Source organism: Varroa jacobsoni, unplaced genomic scaffold (genome assembly GCF_002532875.2).
Source record: "Varroa jacobsoni isolate VJ856 unplaced genomic scaffold, vjacob_1.0 contig01102, whole genome shotgun sequence".
In the NCBI taxonomy this organism is placed as follows: Eukaryota; Metazoa; Arthropoda; class Arachnida; order Mesostigmata; family Varroidae; genus Varroa; species Varroa jacobsoni.
In genome coordinates this window covers 35,013-58,885 of record NW_019214583.1, presented here as the reverse complement: position 1 = coordinate 58,885, position 23,873 = coordinate 35,013, and the positions used below count along the sequence as shown (strand labels likewise).

The following is a 23,873-nucleotide window of genomic DNA, read 5'->3' as shown; positions in this document are numbered from 1 at the left end:
CTGGCTTTTATTACATCAAAATGAAGTGCGTAGACAGCATGTGTCCAACTTAGACCGCTTTTGCTAAGCACTGCGTCACGGGAAACAAGCTAAACAGCAAGAACTCTAGCCGTTTAGTTTTACCTGCCGTCCATCCAGACTCGTAAACGCTACTTGATATTTTGTTTTAATAATTAGTGTGAAGGGGGGGGGGGTCTCGTGCTAAGAGCCCCCTTCTGTCTAAATGTGACGGGATACTTCTGGATGAGATTCAAAATATTGAATTGCTGTTATGAACATTACAGGAAAAAGCTGCGCTCAAAACTTTGAACCGAATCTTCGATACTAGGCCAATATTTGGTAAACATCCCATTTCTTATGTGTTCATCTTGTGCTGACTTCTCGAAGTAAACAATTCGTTTGTGCTTCAAACCCACATGATGTAGTATATGACAACCTTACCTTCGCTGGAAGTAATAAAGCGCTAGTGCTTAGAATAGTGGAGTAGATCCGGTATCTTATCGACCGATTTGAATATCGGTACATAACTAATATAAAAGCGCCGTGGCTTAATTCGCTCAAGGGACAAGCGCAAGCAAGGACTAAAGCCACAGATGAAGATACAAAAAATACACGAGGGGAGATCAAAAGATCATCATGTCATCTGATAGGAAACCATTTTAGCAGAAGAGGCGGCAGCACCAATCTCAGCTGTATTCTGTGCTTCGCTTTCGCATTTCGTTCTATCTATATGATCAAATGATATCTATTGACCTCAAATAATGTAGTGGTAAATCTGCTAATATAAATAGATATTTTCCAACCTCCAAGTTGTAAGTTACTTACTAGAAGTCCCTAAAATGCACATGAACGATTTCATTATATATGAAATAACAATTCTATTATAGTTAGCTAGCTAAATGTTAGGTCAATCTATGATGATTTTTTAATCCTGATCTCGTAAATATGTGTTGTATTTATAAAATATAGTCTACTAGCTAAGCTTAAATATATTTGTATAGTAAGATCTACGACCATACTGGATAAGGCAACTCTTAGATGGTTTGTTATAAACGAATTATATAATGATAAATTCATTTTTCGAACTCCCCCATTTGTATCGTCCCCTACGTGAAGAACACTCTTCCAAAAGAAAAAAAAAAGAGCCTAATTGAAAGTGTATAAAGTAGATTTCTACAAATATCTCAGTGATGTTGGTCCTTAAATACTGCTTTCATTACGTTTTATTCCCGTCGCCGCTCTGGGCTAACCGCAAATCGTTGATTTGTTAGACATTGTTAGACCAAATGATCGAAATGCAGCTAGGTATTTATTATTCCTATAAATATTATGAAAAATTTGCTCACCAATAACATTTAGCATGGCACATGAACCGAGGAATCCAAGAGCGTAATTCCCTTCGAATTTTCATGTAATACGTAAATATAAACAACTATATTTATTTATAAGTAGTGTGTGCACCTTCCCTTCTTTCAATCAGTATGTGTTGAAATCCTTTGAATGAAGAATGAACTTAGCAAATTAACTTGACCTTTCTAGCTAATCAGTAATAACATCGAGTAACTCAGCTGGTTGTCTTGAATTACTCGTACGTTCCGGAATCGCTAGCTCTTTCCGCCATTTTTTCGCACGCTTTTCATTCATCACAGACTCATCAAAGCTGTCGTTTGACTGACAGCCTGCGCTAAGCCTTCTCTTCTACTTTTCTTACCTGCATTAAGTACGGCAACAATCCTAGACTATTCTCAGAGGATTGACAACGCTAGACTCACTGGAATCATTTTGGGGCGATATTTTTTCACGCTAACAATATCAATAATAACGGAGTCCGCTCCATCGAAATGGCTGATAAACGCGAAAGACGTCCCATATAAAGCATCATTCCCAATAGGTACCCAGACAGAATCTTCTGTGTTTCCAATAAGTCTGAAAAGGGAACTCTTTCCCCGTGAAAAGTGTTTTTACATCATATATAGAGCATCTAAATCCGGCTATTCTCAGATTTCCTAAGATAAGAATGTTTTCTAACATTGTATCTAATCAAAAAGAGATATTTTAAGAACTATTTTATGCTGGCTGGAAGAGTCACTTCTGATGGTCATGTTTATTCAATGTAATCGTCACTTACCTTAATTCCAGCGTCAGCCTGAAACCCCAATCGCTAACTAGTCACTCTAAAAATATTGTTGTTTTAATAACTTTTTAATAGCAGTGTAGCACAGCGATATTAATAGTTGTAAACCCGTTAAAATATTTCTAAAATTAGCTACATTATATTTTGGGCTGATATTAGATTCCTAAGATGCAAGGCTCAAATGGACAAAACATCCAGAAGGTGCAAAAAGTTAAAAAAATCTAACCATTAAAACCCAGCTAAGCGACCCAATTGGTAACAAATATTTTCAACGCCTAAATTTCAGATGTATCAAAACTGTTTTTTTTATTCGTTTTAAATACATTTTTAAATAGTTTAAATCTTAAGTTTATTAAGGATTTTTCGATCTGCTTCATATAAATCTTCCTCGAATTTTTTCGAAGTTGTATGACATGTAAAAAAAAAGAAAGCTTTGAATTTTGATGCGACGCTCATTCCTAATATATGTACAATAGCTGATCTTCGTTAAATTTGGAAAACAACACACTGACTTTTTCCATCATAAATACGTTGAGATACCAAGCATAAGGAATGAACGTACGTTTGCCACGAAAAATGGCTTGCCAAAATTTTATCGCCAAAGTTGAATACCCAGCTTTGTGCAGAAGACGTAAATGACGGAAGACGGACGACAGTATACGTCATGCGCTGCGCTTAATCCGTAACCCTTCTTTTTTTCATTCTTTATTTCTCTGTTATAACGAAAGAACGGTGGACGTAGGCATATTGGGACAACGCTCCAACGTTAGGACCCCCCCCCCCTCCAGCAAACGTTTCACCGACATAAGTGCATACTGCTGTTCATTACGCCCTGCTGTGTATATAGGTTGCTGATTTTGGGCGTCACTTCCTAAGAAGACTTTTGATAGCAATTAATATATGGGGAGGACTCTACTAATTCTTTATAACTGGTTTTCGATAAAAATAAATATTTCACTATATATAAATCGGAAATCATTAGGTTATGTAACAGATAAAATAACTGATAAATTCGTGTTGGATAGCAGTGTTTTTTATATGCTTGAAAACGGTCAAGTTGTAGAGATAAATGATGAGTTAGGCTTCGTCATAGTGAAAGGTGATAAGCATAATATGAACCATGACGATGAAGCAATATCTATATGAAGGCTAAGTCTGTTGAATTTAAAGTATGTATGTAAATTTACTAACTTAGAGGAAGGAAGGCTATAGGAGTAACATTATGGTTACGAATCAACGTATACCACTGCGGGCAACTTAATTAACAACGTGTTACTTGAGACGTGTGTGGTTGTGTAGCGGATAGCTGGATCTGACTAATGGTCAGCAGACTGTATTTAAGATAGCGTTAAGAAACTACCATATAGTCCTTAATCCAGTGGAAGTTCCACTATTTCATTTCGTTCATATATACTGGAATATCACTGGTAGCTTTTGTTCCGCTACCGTGTCGTATGCCTCTTGCAATTCTAATGCCGCTTTAACCGGTCAAAAAACAGAGTTACGAGCATGGCTGAGCAAACTTTATTTTATATGTAGGGCGCATCGTAGCAAGTTGGTGTTCACCATTGCGTTGCCTTGAGGCTTCAGACCTCAAGGGTCTGCTTCACTCTCTATGACGCAATCCGTAGCGGGTGTAATTAGTCGATGGTAGCAGAGCAGGATGTGACAGGGATAATAAGAAACTGTGAACGCTAGCAGAAAGAAAGCAGGGATCTGTGCGGTGGTAGCCCTGCATCCTTTGCCTTGCGCATGGAAGTGGGAAAATAAGACCCATAGGTGAACCCTAAGGGGATGACTAAGGCCACCCTGTGCCCAACCGAAACAGGGAGAGGCTATTAACATCTGGCTAGCGGTCGTACCATTAGTAAGGCCTTCCTAGCCAGAGGCAACCAGACTATGTGTGGCGGACGAGAAGCAGCAGGAAAGGCGACGGCACCGAACGATGAAGAAATAACAAAAGAGAAAAAGGTCTCTCAGGTCAGTCTGTTGTCTACGACGTTACTTTAGCGGTTTAAGAGGCAACCTTCTTGCGTCTGTTGCCCTCCTTTTCTCTCGTAACGTTCCCGTCACTTCACAACTGTTCCGTCCGCTGCATTCGTTTTCTTAGGACAAACAAGGTTTTGCGCTCTTTCTGGGACCCCAGTAGTGACCGATCCACTGGCCGGCCAAGACAGGTTGATGAAAGGTGATGCTGAAACGAAGCAGGTGGCGCGGGCAACGTGGCGAAGGGGGCGGCCGATCATAACGTTGATCCGGCAGACGAGCGGATGGGGACCATGCGCAAAGTCTTGTCCGGCCAGCGTGAGACTGTGGGGAAAAGGAAAGATTATTCATACGTACTGACAACGGTGAGTGTAAAATGCCCGAAAAATAAATAGGCTTTTACGTCGCTACACAAGCAACACGGTAAAGTAAGTCGAGTTAAAATTCGAAGGAAAATAATGGATCAAAAATGGTTTAGATAGAAAAAGGAAACTGAAGAAACTAAAATAACTGAATTAAGGAAACAATTTATTTTCACATTTACTAAACGTTGCCTGATGTTAGCCCAAGGTAATCTAGGTCTGAATGCCTGCTTATTGGAGTCGTAAAACCGGATAAGTTGACTTCGTAGAATTATAGATACATGAAGAAGAAAACTCTTTCCACCTTCGGGCTTTCAAGGTAAAATTTTCGGAGCCATTCCGACATGGTTTGGTACCGTCCTAATCTTCAGATGACCTTTTTTACTATTTCCTTTCGTTGTTTTGTGTTACAGCTAAGAATTTAATTTTGGCCTAGCGTACTCTTTGTTAACATAAGGACAAAGAATTGTTTTTCCCGGAGGCTTTAGCGTGGTGGTTATTTTTTACTTTACAGCACGTAAGCCGGGTTTTCCAAGAGGCTAAACATAGGCTTATTCAAGCAATAATTGATAAAGCACCTTACGTCGCGGAAAACTGAAAATTCATCCGAATAAGTAATTCCATCCATTCTAAGGCTTTATTTGTCATGGCTTCAGTAGGAGTTTTAAAACTTTACCAATAAAGTGAGGCATAAGACTTTACCTTGGCCAACAGCGCTTATCCATTAATATACATCAACGAATGCTAAACAGAGGTTAGGTGCAGCTAGCAATAGCAATTTGATTATACTAGAATCAGCTTGCTACCTTAGGATTAGGGGAGTGTTGGTATTAAACTCTGGAAATATATTGGGGTTACTATCATAAGTATTCGGTCTCCTGAAACTTACGAGGGCATTTGGTCTATTGGTGGAAGTCCCTAGGCCACATCATTGACTTACAGGTATTACTCAAACCAGGTTTCAGCCTCAGAAATCGTCAGATCAAGCAACTCAAGCCACAATGAGCTGATTATGTATGAGACTTATTGTTTACTACAAATAGAATTTGTCGCCTTGAACATCAACAAACTGCCTGACCTTAGTTTAACTCGGTAGATCTAACATTGGTAATTAGGTTGGTGGATAGCATGCCGGGCAGACCTACTGACAGAGCCGAATCAGACACGGGTCAGCGTGAGGCCAGCGCACAATTTATGAGGTCAGGTTCTCTCGAGGGACGTGCGTTTGCCTAAACCGGACCCTATTGGGGTCTACGGAGCCGCCCCAGTTGGGGCACATAGGGGTCCCTCTACCTCCCCCTGTTCAATAGAAAGGTCGGGTGAAAAGAAGTAAGCTTCTAGGACGGGTCTCTTCACTGTAGTGTAACCTGTACACCATTCGTCCGCCGAGGTAGAATCTGTTTGCCTTCTACTTTTTCTGTTGGTACCACAACTGCTGCCGGTACACGCTCGGAGACCTAATTGGTCCCCTGGGTCTAAAGACAAGTCGTCCTCCAAAGATAGGCGGCGGCGGATAGCTCTTGCCGACTCTTACCTCAGTTCGCTCTAGCTCATTTCTGCGCTAGCATTTGAATTGGCGAACGCTGGCGAACTCAAGCCCCGCCAGCACGTAAAGGAAACATGTGGGCCAACCGGATCTTTGCTTTTCTCCCTTCACTTTCAATTGAATATGTGCCTGTCCATTCATTTATCTCGAAGCTATTGCGAATGATCCCAACGTAATACTGTACTGGTATGTGCCATTACTTTGTCTGTAGCAACGCTCGATTGTGACGATGCCCAGCGGCTGACAGATTCACAGTGGAAATTGCTATTGAACGTACCTAGCCTTAGAGATCACGCTAATAGGTTAAGGGTCTTCGTATTCCAGTGGGATTCGCCTATGGCTAGATTTCTAAGTTTATTCTTTCAAGATGTCTATATGGGTTCACTGACATGGCGCCAAGACAGCGAAAAATAGAGGGGATCAAAATATACTCACGTTACAGGTAGAGAAATAGTAAAATTGCAGTCAGGCTGTCTATTGAAGTACGCAAAGAGCATCAGTTGTAGTGTTCAGATTTTCAGTTCTATGTAATCTGAAATAAATATGATACACACTTGAATTGACAAGTATGACTGAAGATGACTCAAAAGTCAAATTTGACACAAGATAATTTGCGCTTCTAAAAAACCGAGATTTTACACGCGGAAACAAGTCACGTGGTAATCAAGCTCTAATCAATCTCTATCATCACATGTTATCTTTATAATTCAACCTTTTTCGTTTATTATCTTCTATTACGGCATGTGGCTTTCACCTAGCGTACGACAGATAGTATCTAATTACATTGCCATTTCGGGCAGAAGCCACTTCTGCTGGGAACTTCTGCCGACAAGAGTAACTTGGGTTACTCGAACTGTTTTTTAAGCTAAAGCGAGTCGGCCGTAGTGGGCAGATGTGTATAACGTATTTTGTCTGTATAATGGATGCTTGCAATGGACGACAGGCTCTAAGAGAGACCTGTTATAATCTAATATATTGCAAGCGGGATACTGTGACAAAGCGTACCCAAATGTAGTACAGCATACGTTCATATAGAAAACTGGTGAGGAATTTCTACCAACTAACACTCATACTACACAACCGATCGGTACTAAGTTACGTCTTTTTTCGTCAGGTACTTCGGTTTCAAACCTCGTGCATACATTGTCCAACGATTTAAATTTAGGTGTGTACCATCTTGCTATGGCTTTTTGCAGGGCTTGGGAATTATCTGTGTGGCTATATAAGGATGTCATTCAGCTCCTTGCCGCAGGCAATAGAAGTTCATTGAGGATCTAGTGAACTAAGAGCATAGACTCCATATTTGGTTCTCCAGCTACCTCAATCTAACTCCAGAACGAACAGCCGTAGACGTGCTTCGTTTTCCATATCGAAAGTATAACATAGCGGGTTATCACAACTATTTTTGTTCACTTTATGTATATCTGCTCCATGTATTTGTATCTATTTCTTTGTGCAACTGACACTGGGGGCATACCAAATATTAATCTGTATTGTTCATCTTTTGTACTTATATTCCTTACAACTTATATTCCCTTAACTAAAGTATGCACGGTTAATCAGGGAAGGTCGGCGGAAAGTAATTTACGGAGTATTGTATATTTTGTCGCCAGCATTAAATATATGCACAGTGCTTTCTAGTGCTGTTTTTTGTGCGAAATATCGAAAAAACGTTATTAACCGAACGCAATAACGCCTACTTTGTCCAAGAAATAAGTACGGCTCAGAAGTTTAAAGATATTTGTCCTGTATCATATGTCTTTGCGGATATCTAAATGAATCGTATTTTATCATTCCTATCATCATATCAACCTCAAGGTGCGGTAAACTGTACATATAAAAATATCACAACATCTTGTGACAATCGAATCCAGATCCATTTATATTACACTGCCTTATCTACAAGGGCTTCACCTATCTACGTTAGGCGTATTTGCATACATATTTATATTTCGTAGATATGGATTAGAAGAACACATATTATCGTAGAATGACACCATTTTTTGGTGAGGTTGTACTAGTTGATAGGCCTGTGTTCCGAAGGAATTTATCTACATTTAACACGCTAGGTTCAACATGTTGTCGCGGTTGGTTTGTATACGTGCAATGGTCGGTCCAGTGATTCAACTGACGTGACAAGTGGCTCTTTGCAATCACTTAAACCCAATTTGTAGAAATGACCACCTGAAAGCTCCTTCGAAGGACCTCTATGGGCTGGTGGGCGCTGGGTCCTTCGACGAGCCGATGAGCCGATGCAAGTGATGACATCTGTTGACGTTCGATTCGACGAAAACAAAAAACGCTGACTAAGAGCCTCTATCTGTAGTTGCTTAGGCATCTCGGACATGGTTCTTCTCCCCAGATCGCCGCTTTTCCTTTACTATCTCCACACAAATTTGCCCTTAGGGATAGAAGCTCAGAACGGTGGTGGGCAAGGTGACCGAACATCTTCACCGTGGATGATATGCGATGTAGACCTAATGCGGTTGTCTCTGTGACCGCTGTGTGACCAAACACTTAAAGAATTGGCTGCTAGGATGTCAGTGCAATTTTGTATGTGCATTTTTTAATTCTTATTAAGTGAAGACCAGTTTCTTAAGGTCAGCTATTAGGTCGTATTACGTATACAAACCTTACAGTAGCCGAACTCTGGTGCTACCGTCAAGCATTGCTTCAGACGGCTGGCCCTTTCAAACACGAACCAAGCGAAACGTGTGCTTACGTCCGATTTTAAACCTCGATAGGCGTACGTGATTGTAAGTTTAGTGGGCGAATACGTTACAACCAAACCATCGCGAAAACATATCACTGTACTCGAACCGTAAGAAGCAGAAGTTGCCCCACTGATATATACGGACGAATTAGGACCAGGGAGAGGACGACATGTGGTTTTTACCATAATTCTTCCACCTTGAAAATTCTGCTGCCCATACCTAAGTTTACCTGCCATTATGGGTAAATGAACGTGATCTTCATCTTGTTCAGGTCGTTATAGCTGCAATTAATGACCGTGTTGCTTCTTGTGTTATTGTATAACTGCGGCAGCTGCTGCTGCAAGGAACTAAACAAATAATTGTGTATTTATTAAGTTGTTGCTCATTTTGGTAACGTAGCGTTCGAGTTACGTCTTTGAATTGAATTACTTGACAGCCTGACCCTTCATTAACATAATCTGCTGCTGACCGCCTGAGGTTAGAATGCGAAAAGGGAGAGCGTGCAATCTTTGGACGTTGGATACACAAACTTAACATGTATACACTTAAGGTTAAGTTACCAGTTTCACTTCCGGTGCTGGCATTAAGCAATCCTCTAGGCGGGCTGAATTGGCACATGTGTACATGCTTGTCTGCTTATTAAGGCGCAGGTTCTAAAGCTATTCCTTGCAAACCATCACCGAAATACGTGAGGGATAAACAATTACGGATAGCAACCCATGATGAACACGCTTCGACAAATGCAAGAGTGATTAAGGTTGTAGAAGAAGTACTAAATGCGAGCGGCAAGATCATATCGAAAATAGTTGGCCTTGGGGGTCACTTGATGTTAATAACTGCGTTAAGAGATCTTAGTTTAAGCAGAAAATTTGAATCAAGCGTACCGTTGCGAGTGTTCGCTTGTGATTCCTTGTACATTTCTACGGATGGTGCGAACGTTGATAGATTTCTAATAAACCCCGTTATGTTTAATTAGCACTATCTTTCTACTTTGGTTCTGAAAAGCTGCTGCTCATGTGATAACGCTCGGCGAGTTTTTGTAAAATGAAAGAATGACCGATCTGCTAATAAAAATTGGCTTTTGCTGAAAGGAAATTTGTTTATGTGAATGGCTGAGAACGTTGACCGCCGGTAGCTCAGTCTCATTGAAACTGTCCATTGAATGGGCTTAGGAGACCTACACTCGTCGAGAAAAAGCTCCATCAACGTTATATCCATTAGACCCTAAAGGATCGAAAGCTGTTTAGCTACATCCACTTTTATCTGCTCTGCAGTGGCGGACTGGCACGCTTGATAGCACTAGCTATAGTGCCTTTCCCTGTATGTCCTAGCAGAACAAAACAGTCAACCGACCTGAAGAGTTAACGTCCTATCTAGAATAAGTCTAGTGAGATTCCTGAGGAACAATGCAATGCCTGTTTGTCAACCAGTCCTGACCGACAATTTCACTGAAGGCAGTAGTGCCCCAACATAGAAGAGACTTTTGAGCTGAAGCTTACAACTGTGATCGTTTACTTCAATCTAATGGCTGCCTATTTGTAAACGGTAGTTGATTTACCGCTCAGGCAGTGAATGGCAGTCAATGATGTGTTTTGCGCGCGCCGAACTTAATCGAAACGGTGGACGATTAATTATTGTTCATTCGTACGTTGGTATAATCAAAGAATATTTCGGTGGTAGCTTTAGATTTGCTCATATTACATACGTTCTTAGTAATGAAAGGTTTTCCAATTACTGATGAGACGATTAATATAGAGAAAAAGAACAGAAGATATTCTTGAAAAGAAAAGAAGTAAATTTGCATAGATTTGACTAACGATATTCATTGTGTTCGTATCCATTTATCGGTTCATCTTGTATTATATAACAATGAATATGAACGTTACTAATGCAAATTCATCTGTCATCTTTTTTATAATTAATTCATTTTTTTTCTCTGTTATTTGTCTAACTAATATTTGGACAACAGTAGAATTTGTAAATGTACAATATTATTAAGTGTGCATCAGTGACCTTCTGCCATTCATGTGACAAAACCATTATTTTGTCACTAAAGAACGTCTGTGGTGATTTTTACTTTCCTCCTAAATTGAAGCTAAGTTAACAGTGTTAACATAACGCTGCTGAAACTTAAATGAATGATACACTGATGATGCAATATATGGACTATATGGCGAATGGATGAGAATTTCTATCATGAAAGTTCTTCCAATTTGTACCACGTAGCTAAATACGTATGTAGTATGGTATCGTCATGATGGAAGATGGTTGTAAGTTTTGGTTGATTTTTTTCAATGGATTGTTGTAATTTCGTCAACTGTTGAAGTAAATGTCCAAATCAATCGCTTTGTCAGACGGCAGCAGCAACTTGTTATGCATGATTCTCTTCCAACACCGACAAACATGTAAGGTCACTGTTTTGATGTCAATGTGGGCGTTGCCACAGATTATAGAGCACTTTATTATCGCACGCTATTCATTATACATCCGCAGCAATTAGGTGTTTTCAAAATAGATCGATTTTGCTACATTTCGATAGAATTTTTCAGCCGGAAATACGACCGCATTAATTCGTGCGACACCGACCTTTGGTTTTATCGAGTTTCTTTCAAATGACTTAAAACTATTTAGAAATGGGTGTTCAGTTTCGTAGAGACATGAGAGCTACTTACGCGTCAGTTTTCGCAATAATTTTATCGTCGTTTGCCGTAATTTGTCGACTACTACGAAAAGTAACTTACCAATCGAAATTTCCAAGACGAAAGCATTTTTAAGCCATTTTTCTCTATGAGCCATCTTGACCAGACACAGAAATTTTACTTATTTCCAAAGCGTTCCATCTTAAATCTAGATGTCTAGATCTATTTGCAAAATGCACTAAAGATGTTATTTATCTAGCTCAAAATAAAGAACTCTTTGTATTTTATATTATATTAGATGAGATATGTGATTAGTGTAGTCTCTAGATAAAAAACCTAGCTATGTCTGTAGACATTTGCTATTCGCCATGCGTCCTTCATGTTCCCGTTCAGTTACGAGTTGCTTCTATCTGCGGTAGACAGCAGAGGATCTGGCTAGGAAAAAATCATGTGTCTACAAAAATATAACGGCTAACGGTATCTTCTTTCCTGACGTGAGATCCTGACGTTTCCACTGTGATCAGCCAATTGCAGCGCTCTGCCAAGGATTGGCCATTAACTACTGCTAGGTCAACGGAGAGATTGAACCACAAATTCTCTAACAGTGGGAAAGTCTCAGGGCACATTTATAGCTAAGAAAGGGATGAGGTTATTACCTCCAACTAGACAATGTTACACATTCTATAATGCACCACCACTATCATTCGCGACTGCAGGTTCACCACGTCGACAGTGCCCAGTTTTTTTGCTCTATAGGCGGTTGTTATTTTGCGGAACCCGTGATTTGCGCGATCGGTACAAAAGAGAATTGGCGTCTGCTAAATAATAATAACAATATCTTTGATCCAGCGCCTCTAGAACTAACAGTATCTTAGCAGGTGCGTTATTGTACGGCTTGGCATTTGCAAGTATCTCTTACCGCTAGTTTGGCGGAGATAGCTTGGAAAGACATGTGATGAGAGGATGTTCTTGTGTATTATCCGCCTATTGCAGGCCTAGTTCATGCTGCATACGGGTACGACCCAACTTTGTTCTTTTCGTGATAGTAAAACAGCATTGTATTAATTAGCACTATTTATTTGAATGAAGCACTATTATACATGAAAAACTGGCTCTAGTATCGAAGGGGTTATAGTGGAGCGCAATTCAAACATATTACGCAAATCTATTAATTTGATAAGTTATCATGTAGTTTAATGAATTATATGCATTTAGTCGACAAACTCAAGTAACATTAAATGGACATTAAAAACTGTAAAAGATCGATCAAGTTATTTGCCATCAAGTACGCAGAAGTTGTATCTTATTTTGCGTTTAAGCAATAGTTCAAAACTGATTTCGGCAATATAGGCTTATATGGATAATGTATTATTATTGTAAAATAAAGTTATTTTAGATATAAAATATGTTATATACAAAAATATGTTATATATAAGAATATAATATAATGTATATATTATTTATAAAAATGGATTTGCTATATAAGTTGCGCGTGCTTAGTAGAAACAATGTCATGCAATAAAATATAGCAAATCCATCGAAGTTTTTGATAATCTCTTGATGCTACCTACAACGCACTCGCTCTCGTGAGAAGCTGATTATTTTTATTAGTTACAACAATTTTATTGATCCTTGAAAATGGTGTCACTGGATCGGCGTGTACACGGATAATAAATCACATTTTCATAAAAGTGTACCAGAGAAGTTGATGAAATAAAGGGAGCCGTTCATTGAGGTGCCCTATCGATTAGTGTCTGGTAAACAAACCTTTATCGCCGCAACCTTCAGACGCTGTCAAACATACCCAAAGTGCGCTTATTGTAAAATTCTACAGTTCAAGAGTGTAAGTTGGCTTGAAGAAGAAAGATTCAAATTAATGATTCTTGTAACTCAGCGCTTGTGCTAAGTTTTGATGAGTATTCAAAATGATAAGATCCTAAGCAAGCTGGAAGGAAAAATTCTAGGACTTCATGTTCCAAGCGAAAACGACCCTATCCTACTTCTATAGGAATAGAATATCAAAGGATTTAATATGAGCTAGCTAGAATCGAACTTTGCGCTGCAAGGAGACTTTAGAATATAGTGGACTAAGTAAACAATCTATAAAACAACAACGTTAAGACAGCACATTTTAAACGATATGACTCTATTCTAATTAAATTAAAAATTAATTATTCAATTACTATGCATTTGGTGTTTTTTTTTTTATAATAAAGGCATGGCGAGAAAGCCAACGAACTGTTCCTAATCAAATCCATCGGAATTCTAATGGTATCCGCCGCTATCTCTGCAATGTAAGAGACCCTTAAGTCTTGGGCTGGAGATACAAAGCATTACCGACTTAGCCCTATGCGACATCTGTTTACACGTTTACCATGATGACCCATTGGTTTTATTCGTCCCCTTTTGGCTAATTTGTCTAACATCGCACACGTACGACTCGTCCACCATTTTTTTCCACAGGCTGTCCCCTAAAGTGTTAGTAACGACATTTTCGCATCCCTATAGTCTGCATAAACTTTCCCATCATTTTTCTTATTCGTGTTTCTGTCTCATTTCGTTCTTTTTACTGCGTCACCCTCACGTTTCTCAGTCACCCGCGCACACAGTCTCAACAGACGGCGACGAAGACCATTACCAAGATGTTGTCATTTATGCACTCGTACTTTGTCCTTTCAGCACGATAAGCCCAAAATGGCAACGTTCGTTGGTGACTGCAGCAAGCAGTACGCACCACCGGCTGCTGGCAGTTCGATGTACACCGGCGCCCGAGCCAAAGCACCGGAGTAATGCTATGTGGCCTGACTACAGGCGCTAACTTGACTGAATGCTGAACCGAAGAGAAGGCCATATTCCTGGCGTGAGCTTCGCGGAGACGCCACATCCGCGGCTCACTCGCTTGCATAGCTGGCCCGGTCTGTACTCTTGTCAACGGGGTATCTATTATCGCAGTGTTCGTTGTACGTAGCAGTAAGTGAGAATGGAAGAGTGAGAAAGAAAGCAAGAACGAAAAAAGAAGAAGCCTCACAAAGGAGAACCGTGTTGGCTAGCTGGCTGGCTATGTGTGGGCGATGCCAAAAGGCTGGTTCCGATGCCGCTGCCGGAGCGGCATCGGAACCGCTGCGTTCGCGTCGACAAGGGGGACAAGTCAGCCGGGGGCTCCACTGCGCGCCACGAACTGTGGCGGCGGGTTTAGCTAACGGTGACAGAGTGGGGTAATCATACTGACGACAGTGAGATAACATATACGCTGGTACAAGCCCTTTCGCACACGGCATGGGCGAAAGCTATCCATGTAGGACCGTCGGGCTGTCAGAAAAGAAGGGACAGGCGACGTGGGGCTGGCGGAATAGGCACAGAGAATCTGGATAGATACGAAAGATAGAAGGACGAACAGCAGGCGAGCAAGATAAAAATCGGGAGGAAGTTGGGGTACGGTATGATGGCTATGACGGGGGTGTAGACAGAGACCTCGGCAATAGTAGCAAAAAGGATGACGCCAAATGGCAGCGCTGGCTGAGTGAAGAGGTACGGGTCTCTGCGACCAATGCAGAACCTAGGAAAGCTGGCAGACAAGCAAGCGGCACAGGAATAACCGTTGGCGCCCTTCGGCATGTGACAACGGTGACGAGGACGAGGACTGTGATGAAGAAAACGACGACTACGATGAGATTGGAGTCGACGACAAAGAGAAAGAAAGAAGAGCCTGATGCCCAATTATGGGTCGCTCGTCGCCTACGAGCGAGTGTCGGGAAGTCGGCCGTCTCTGCCAATGGCAACTACGACAGTTCTGGCGTTGCTGTTGCCAGCCAAAGGCAGCGACAAAGCACGGCAGTTGTTTGCCGCTTTATCATAACGTTTCCAGCTTTCTCACGTTTGATCTTGCTAAGACTCGCCTGCAGCGAACAGAGTCCGACAGACACCCCGTTATTGTTGCATGTATATAATAACGTGGGGTGTGTGGAAGGTGCCTGCTGCGATGTCATGTCTTTTGTGATGTGTTATCTTATACGTATGTCAGAAACACCGATGAAGAGGGTGTAGCTCCACCGTTTTTTCCGGCAGGTCGGTAGAGGGTAGATCGTGGAAATTCTTCATTCGAGTAGCTAATGAGCCCTCCTTGATCCGTTGAGGGAGACTCGTTGGGCTTCATTTGTCGGTGTGGTCTAAGAAGTCTCTAGCGGATTTATGACCTTCGATTGGGTCTTACTCCCAGACATTGCGAAGACATTTCCAGTGAGCCCATTAACTGGTCGTATCTATAAAAACGGACTATTCCTTTAATATATTTAATTATTTTCGCGAATAGGCACATTCGAGCGCCGTTAATTTAAAGCTTTATAGCTAGGATATTAGCACAATTAGGATAGGATGCTTCTTCTTGCAGTATACTATCATCGTCTGTTAGTATAAAAAGGACCACCGCATTCAGCATCCAGGGCCAGCTGAGATGTATAATGTATGCACGAGTAAATTACCAAACATGTCAACTATAGGCTAACAGCAAGCGTTTCATATAGTTCATTTGTGTGTAGACAGAAGTGTATATACATATATAAGCACGTAATTAGGTCCTCATGAGTAAGTCAATGCTTCACAGGAATTGAATATTTACCATTTCCATCCTCACGATTCACTAGCTGCCATTAACGCTCCTCTTTTAAACTTGCGTTCGCATATAACAAAGAAATGAGCCATCATTCTTAAGCTAATTGATTTGTTAATAAAAGCCTATAATGAAGTTAACTCTAGTATGTAGCCCTTGAGGGAAAGTACGCCATGAAGCTTAACCGTTTAGAAATTTCTTCAAATCACAGTCATCATTTGCCGATAGATCACATTGTTTTATACCAGCCTCACAGCGTCGTTCATAATACGCCTGTCCTATTAATATGCTTTTACCCAGCTATTCAAATACATTTTATGCCGCTAAACTGTATGTCCCAGTGCTCTGTAGAGGTTTTCATATCATGCCACATCCACGTTCGCACGCACTAAATTGACATCATGATTACGTCTGTATTGCACTGATGATGCGCGCATCCCTCAGTGCTTAAAGGCTGTTCAGGCCGTAGTTTCGCACAGACAGTAGCCCATCTCGGCTTCGAGGCCCGTTAGCGATACCGAAAGCATGCACCAATGTGCAGAGGTACAAATTTACTCACCATTTGCACGCGTCTAGAACCAAAAAACTGCAACAGCAAAACCAATGAGCACGGTGGCAGAAGCAGCAATATTTGAGCAAATAAACCCATTGGTGCGCCTAGCTGGGTACATCAGATAGTTGTACATCCTCCTTTTTGCCCGGCATGGTTTTTCCCTACTGCCACGATATATATGCACCCGTCGAAGTGAGGCAGCTTTCCGACATCGTTCGCCTGCTTGCCATTAAGTGGCTGTAGAGTGAGCTTGCTGGAGCTCGAAAGAAGACTGAAATACAGTGAGAAACGGGGCAAGTTGATCGAGGCGTACGGGTGCTGAACAAGGGCTCCCTTCTGCGCAGCACAGCGTCCCTCAGCAAAGCAACCGACCGACATAACACCCTTGATTCCTTCCCTCCTTTGCGCCCGCGTAGCTCAACGGTAATCGGTCCCCAGAGAGGGGCGGCCCCGGCACAGCTTGGTCGATTCGCCTTACCTCTGCTGCTGCTGCTTTTGGGGCGATCCAGTTTCCTCTCACACTTTTACCTTCATCTCTCTCCTCCTTTCAAAGTCATTTCGTCTTCCACTTGAACAGTCTGTAGCAGCAAGGGCACCAGCAAAAAGCAGCAAGCAGCGGAGTCAGCAAAAGCGACGGCGCAGTAGTTTCGACAGATGCAGTTGCAGCAGCGACAGCAACGGTTCCCAATCCCAGTCATTTTGCTTCTTGATTTCTTCTTTTTTTTTTCTAGTATACGCTCTGCTAATATATTCTTTTGTGCGGCTGCTTCTTTTGACGTTGGCGATCCCGCCGCTGCAGCTCCGAGAAGTATGCAAAAGTAAACGCCGCTGTAGGTGTCTACCTGAGTTCGTCGGTTAACCGCCGCTACCGTCGGTCTGCTGCTTACGGTGGGCTGAAGGCCAAAACAATGATAAAGAGAGAAAGGGAAGAAGGGGATAGCAAAGGCGCAAGGAAGACAGCTCCCACAGACTTCTTGACTTGGTGTTGTTGGGGCGTCGCAAGTAGGTCAAGGAACATAGCGTAGAATGTGAAAGAGTATTCGCACGTGTTCTGCCCTATATGAGCGCCACATTATTTATACTAAGGTACGATGACGTATGAACGGACACGTTAAAGTATACAGAGTTATAGCTGGGTACCTTCGCCTAGCCGTGCGTCGGCCATGTGTCCCGATGGTATGAAACATTCTCTCTGTACAGACACATCAGGGAGTGTCGAAGCACATAGGCCCGCACCATGGAAGACGGAAGAAATGAAACGTGCAAGCGACTGGTTGGCAATGACAATCGCGTCAATGATTTGCCTTGTAGCACAGGTGGGTGTTAGAAAAGGGCCGCGGCACGCATTGCAATCTAAGAAAGGGAATTTGGCACAGCATGGAAACAATAGCTGTTTAAGGCTTGAACTTTAACAGGAGAACTTCTTTGCTCTAGCGATAATAGATAGTGTATCTATAGATTTTTTTTTCGAGACCAAGCTTTCTCTCAGTTTATCTTTCTGCTTTCATTTCATTCATAGTTGGGAACGTTTGAAAATTCAAAAACAGACGACGAGGTAACACAGTTCCAAAGAAAAAATACGATAGAAGGTATCAAAGTTTAGGTAACACTTGGAGCAGCCACTACGTTGTTAGCTGGAGTGAGAACGTTTAGCATGGCCTCCCTTTGATTTTTCTTTAGAAACGGTTTTCTTTATTCTATGTATTTACTGAATACAGAATGAAAATCGAATGCGCAAAAAGTTAGCCTCAAAAATGACCAGTTCTGGCTAAACCCTTCCTATGTTTTATGTCGTTAGCTTTTTCGAAAATGTCGTGTAGACAGGTAGCGAGGAACTCATTGGCCTCGTGTTACATACATATATATTATGTATTTATATTATATTTCAAGATAAAAACCCTCTACGAAACTTCAGTCCCGGCAGAAATGGGACCCTAGAGCTCGCGTTCTATAGCGGAGTGTATGTGCGTTCCAGCCTTACAAGATACATCATAAGTCGACGTTTCATTACGAGAAATCATTTATTACGTCCTTTCCCCGAGAAGGATACAACGAAGGTGTGCTCTATCATCTACTAATCGTTCGTAATGCTTGACACGATTTTATTAAAATTTTAAATTAAAAATAAAAATTTAAGCAAGAATAGAATTGTCGTGCGCCGGCGTTGCCGGAACAGAACCGGCGTCTTCAGTCCAGACATCAGGGAGTCGACCCGCTTCGATCATGATCGATACCGTCAGTGATTGATTGGTCGGGGAAAATAAATAGCATTGCAAAATGGATCGCAATATAAATGCGCCATTTGCATGCAGTTTACACATGATCGTAAATACGGCGACAAATAAAATCTCGCATGTGATTGAAAATCTCTCTTTTTTTTTTTTAGTTATAGTGCTGTCCCTATACTTTTGATATACCTTTTCGTCGTGCTGGTAGTGATTGAAACCTCCCACCCAATATAATCGAAAAGGTTCTGGAAACCTTTCCAAGGAGAACGGACCCATCTGAGGTGTCACTGTGCAGCAAAAAGTTGCCAGTACCTAATCATAATAAGATCTTGCCTAAATGGCAAACTAAAGTTTCTGAACAACTGAAGTGTCTCGTAAACTAAGCGCTGCGTGTTGACAAGATAGCAGCCAAATTGGGTTGTATTAACACTTACATGAGCCAGATCTGTACCTCCCGATCGTCGCTTCCTATGTTACTCATGTAAATATAACCGCCGGTAATGCGAATCCAGCTTAAATCCAGCTCCTATGTAACCAAGCGGACAACTCAAGAGCAAAAAGCTGACATTATACCCTAATAGTAACTGCATTGCCTTCATGTGATATATGAGCTTCATACTTCATTCGTGAAGTACTCACGCACGGGTTATACGTTCCTAGAAAAAGACGCTTTTTGTTGTTAAAATAGTTTCTACCGATTCATTCTTTTGATGAGGGAATTATTTACGTCTTTATCAGAAATAAGATGAAAATTGCAATATGCATACTCAATTATAATGCCCGCCCCAAACCCATTTCGCTGTAGACGATGCTACAACGTCCTCGTGGCAACTCGCTCGCACCACTCCTGACTAATTGCAACATATTTCATTAACACCTCTTTTTCTAAGCAAAAGTGGGCAATAGCCATTAGATTGTAGATATTAAATATCAAAGGGGCTTTACAAATGCATTTCTGGCTTTATTCGCCCGCTAGCCGTATGTTGCTTTGGGGAGCGTGTGCAATCGTAGGTAAGCAGACAGGCGAGCATAACAAATTTAGCCATCTCCGCTGGTCGAAGACGTTCGCGGTATTCGCTAAAAATGGCAGATGCAGGAGCCATGCCCGAACGCTGGTCAATTTGTCTTTGTCACCATCGAGCGAAAGGCCATGCGATGCAGAATATTTGATCATGTGGGCCTCCTATTTGTGCGGCGGATGGTAACAGCGGAGGCGTGTGTGGGGACCTGGTAAGACAGACAACCAAGACGACGAAGGCGTAAGTCCTAAGATGGTCCTGGCCAAAAGCGTAAGGCTCATATCGACAGAGACAAAGGGCATTGTCGGGGTCAAGCTGCAAATATGTGGTAACAGCTGACGAGGCATCGGGCAAAGGGGCACCTCAGAATGGACGGAACAAACTCGACCATCGTGGTAAAGGACAACGAACAGAAGTGAAACAATACTCCTGGGAAAAGCCATTGCTGAAGAAAACCTAAACAGAGTTACTGAATGACCCTATTAGATGGAGACAAGGTGTTATCGCTCCGCCGTTCCGTTCAAGATCCTCGCCCCGTATAAACACATAAAACCTATGTTCAGGGTGAAATGGGGCGGTCTGAACGCGTACTTCCTCTTACCAGGATTTGCGTTTGCAGCCTGTTCCTCCTTTTTTGGAATGGACTTACGGTGTTTTTCAATTTATTTTGTTATCATAAGTATAACTTATGCGAATTTGATGAAATAGACCGGTCGGAATATTCTCTATAACACATCGTGGTTAGAGAACGTACAGGAAAGCGTCTATTGTATGTGAACTGCATGGAGAATTGCCGTTCGCAATTATGGGTGTTTGTTGGCCGTTTAGATTTTCGATTCCTAATAGTAAGAAAAAAACTATCGGTGCTTTGGTATTTAGCAAGAACCATCTATGTCTTTTAAATCAATCAAATATTTTGTTTTTATACGAAAAATCCTACAGACAAGTAAATAACGCGAAATATTCGATGGTTTACTCCCGTCGAGAAGAACGCGGGCAAGTTGGAAACCTCCAGTTGAATGGGAACACTGTTTACAAATAATATGATTTTTAATTCAACATACGAACACTAGAAACAGCAGTCAAAGTATGAAATTTACGTTTTGCCTTACAATATCTACTCAACTGTTGGGAAACTTTTTCAACTGTCATCCATCTAAGCGCCATCTGGAGGAGCATCCTATACTGCTAAACAGACTAACTGGTATCGGTAAATTTATAGCTTCTCTAGCGTATTTTGTATAAACGCTGGCCTACAGCTTCATATGAGGCCGGTTACTACTTCGACGATTATTCGTTTGGGTTTAGTGTCTAATGGAGAAAGATAAAAAACTATTTGTAAGATTTAGACAGCAGAAATCGAAGTTCTTTTTCTGCCGTGTATCACATCAGCGCACAATTCAACAATACAGATTTTTACAATAGCGAACAAATAAGTATCTTCATACCCCTATGTCCGGCCCATTTGGATAAGCATGCACATAACAAGCGCACACCACGCTATGCGCGCGGCAGAGTTCAGGGCTGCCCAACATCGAGCGTTGATAGTCTTCTTCTTTCTATTAATACAATGTAGCTATGTTCAAACATTTTGCATAATAAAACCCGTCATTAATTACTGGCACTCACTGTGCTATCGCAGCGTCGGCTTGGTACCACCGCATGTTGGGGCTGGCACAATGTTCGGAAGATGCCAGTTGTTGATTGTAGTAAAGGCCACTATTACAGGCTCTGGCTTGTAATTTTCACTCATCCCTGCACCTCTCGACGACACACAGTATGACGGCCAGTTCGTATGATTTCCTTGTAGCCTGGTTGCTTTTATATAACTCGAGCGATTTTACAAGCATTCGTGTCCATGTATTTCGTGTGCGGTCGTGGCATCTCAAGATGCCACTGTACCGTTGCGGCAATTAGAATAGGAATGTTTTTGACGTATTTGGACCAACAACGTGAAGGCCGGACAGAAAGCTTTGCCAGGCGCCCTATTGTGCCTCCTTTATTTAGACCATGTAACATTTATCGAACACAGCCTCAGCGCGAACTACATTAACTAAAAACAGCTCTCAGCAAGACAACAATAATCTGGACACGGTTTTTCTCCACGCTTGCCTCACCCGGACGTTCGGCAGGCTAGCGAGTGCTACGGAATATCATAGTTTTTCGTTGTTTGTTAATTTTGTTCTCCGACCGTCACGCCGCAAGTGCACAGCATCCTTGGCTAACTATTTAGTTACAGAATGATATAGATATTATACTCAGTGACTGTAGCTGGAATATTGCTTCTAGCAGCTCATTCAAATTCATTGTCAATCGATTAAGAGAAAGGTATAATCTTTACGCATTTACTAAGAAAACTCGCCCTAAATGGCCGTTGATTCTCTATTAAGTTACAATACACGTTTAAGTATACTTACAGATATAAATAGATGCCGATTAAATGGCCTGCAGCGCTTATAATCCGCTAATATTTTTACTTACGGAAAAAATTGCGAGAAAGGGCACTTCTTAATTCAACTCCGACGCTGACGTATGTTTTCTTTTCTTCTTCCTCTTTTCCTCACATCGTACGATCTACATAGGCAGCATTCCTCTGTTTTGTAGTTTACCAATAGTTAGACGTCAGGCTGCCTTTGTGCAATACAGGACAAATGTGTCACTTTTCCTGCTCTAATTCTGTACACTTCAGGCACTGTATAATCACTTGCAGTCGCTTGTTCGCTCTCTGCGAAACACGCATACGAAGAGCGTAGGTCAAGTAAATGCCATACGTCACTTTAGTTGCATATCTACACAGCTCGCTTTGCCCCCAATGCAGCAGGGCAAAATGGTTGTTGGTTGCTGCCGTTGTATCTTCCGCTACGATAACGGCAGCGCAGCTCTACTATGTTGGATCGCTGATTTTAAGAGTCAAGTAAATCCGTTCTCTTTTTCGTCTTCGCGTTCCTGGACAGCTTTCGCTCCAGCTGATTAGCGCGCCTTTGCTCCCTTTGAGCCTTGTGCAGCGACAGGGCGGCTGGCCTGATGGGGTCCTGCCGAGCGAGGCCAATATGAATGAGCTTACACTTAACCAGCTGACTGATAGTCTTCAGGCGCACAAGGGCAGCGACAGGTTGTAAAGAGCAATACTAGCTTCTTAATGAAGTGGAGACTATCGTATAGCACGTCTCTGTAGACAGGCTGATCTACATCTAGCGTCTTCAGTTGGTTGCGTGTCAGCCAATAAGCAAAACTTTTGCTAGTCGTTCAGTTAGTAAAATAAACGGGCGAAGATCAGATCGCCGTGCAACGCATTCTACTGAAGATAGCCGCAACCAATTGGCTGAACGCGGTGTGGGAGGCAGTCAGAGTCGTACCAATGACTACGATTGACGCAAATAGGCATATGTAAACATATATGTACATGAAAAACTAGGTTTAGACCAGGATCAGGTCGAGAGGTAAGGTTTGTATGAACAAGAAAACTTCGCATGTGATATTTAGTAATAACGAACCGATTCGTTGTTTGTTAGCGATGACGTACATTCATGTAAAAGTAGAACAAACTGGTACTGAGAGTCGCTCTTTACCGAGCGTCTTATTGATTGTAAGTCTTGGTTGGTGTTCTCCTTGCTTGTTTTTTTGCGTGCTTATATAAATGTACGGAAAATATTGACAATTATGAAGTATAATTAATTTTCGCATTTTCATAGGTCTTTATTTATTGACGCATAGTTTACGGCTGTTACACATTAGCAGTATTTCAGTAGTAGCTGACTTATTGTTTAGACTTAGAATGTTTTCATTAGAAGCCTACTCATGATTACGCATTCTAAGATAACAGTAATTAGATGAAAAAGCCATATGCTCATTGACTTGAGATGCATTTCTATGCCTAACACTGCGATACAGACCTCGTCCATCCATTGTACAAACTACTACAAAAAAAAGTAAGACAAACAATTACTATAACCTTCGAACGAAAACAAACTGCAGAGCTTTTTAAGGCATCGCTAATTAAAATCAACTTGCCATTAGCTCCCCGAACCAATCTATAATTAATTACATATACATTGGCTTGGCTTCAGAATTTGCTCCCTGGCTCCT

General features: G+C 41.5%; 1 long non-coding RNA gene across 1 annotated transcript; it reads right to left on the bottom strand.

The window, feature by feature from the left end:
* Positions 1 to 3,635: 3,635 nt before the first annotated feature.
* Positions 3,636 to 12,164, bottom strand: LOC111271839 (uncharacterized). Its single transcript, XR_002687146.2, has 2 exons — positions 12,038 to 12,164; positions 3,636 to 4,444 (listed from the first exon to the last, which is right to left on the bottom strand). It is a non-coding gene; the product is annotated as an uncharacterized LOC111271839 (long non-coding RNA).
* Positions 12,165 to 23,873: the final 11,709 nt, after the last annotated feature.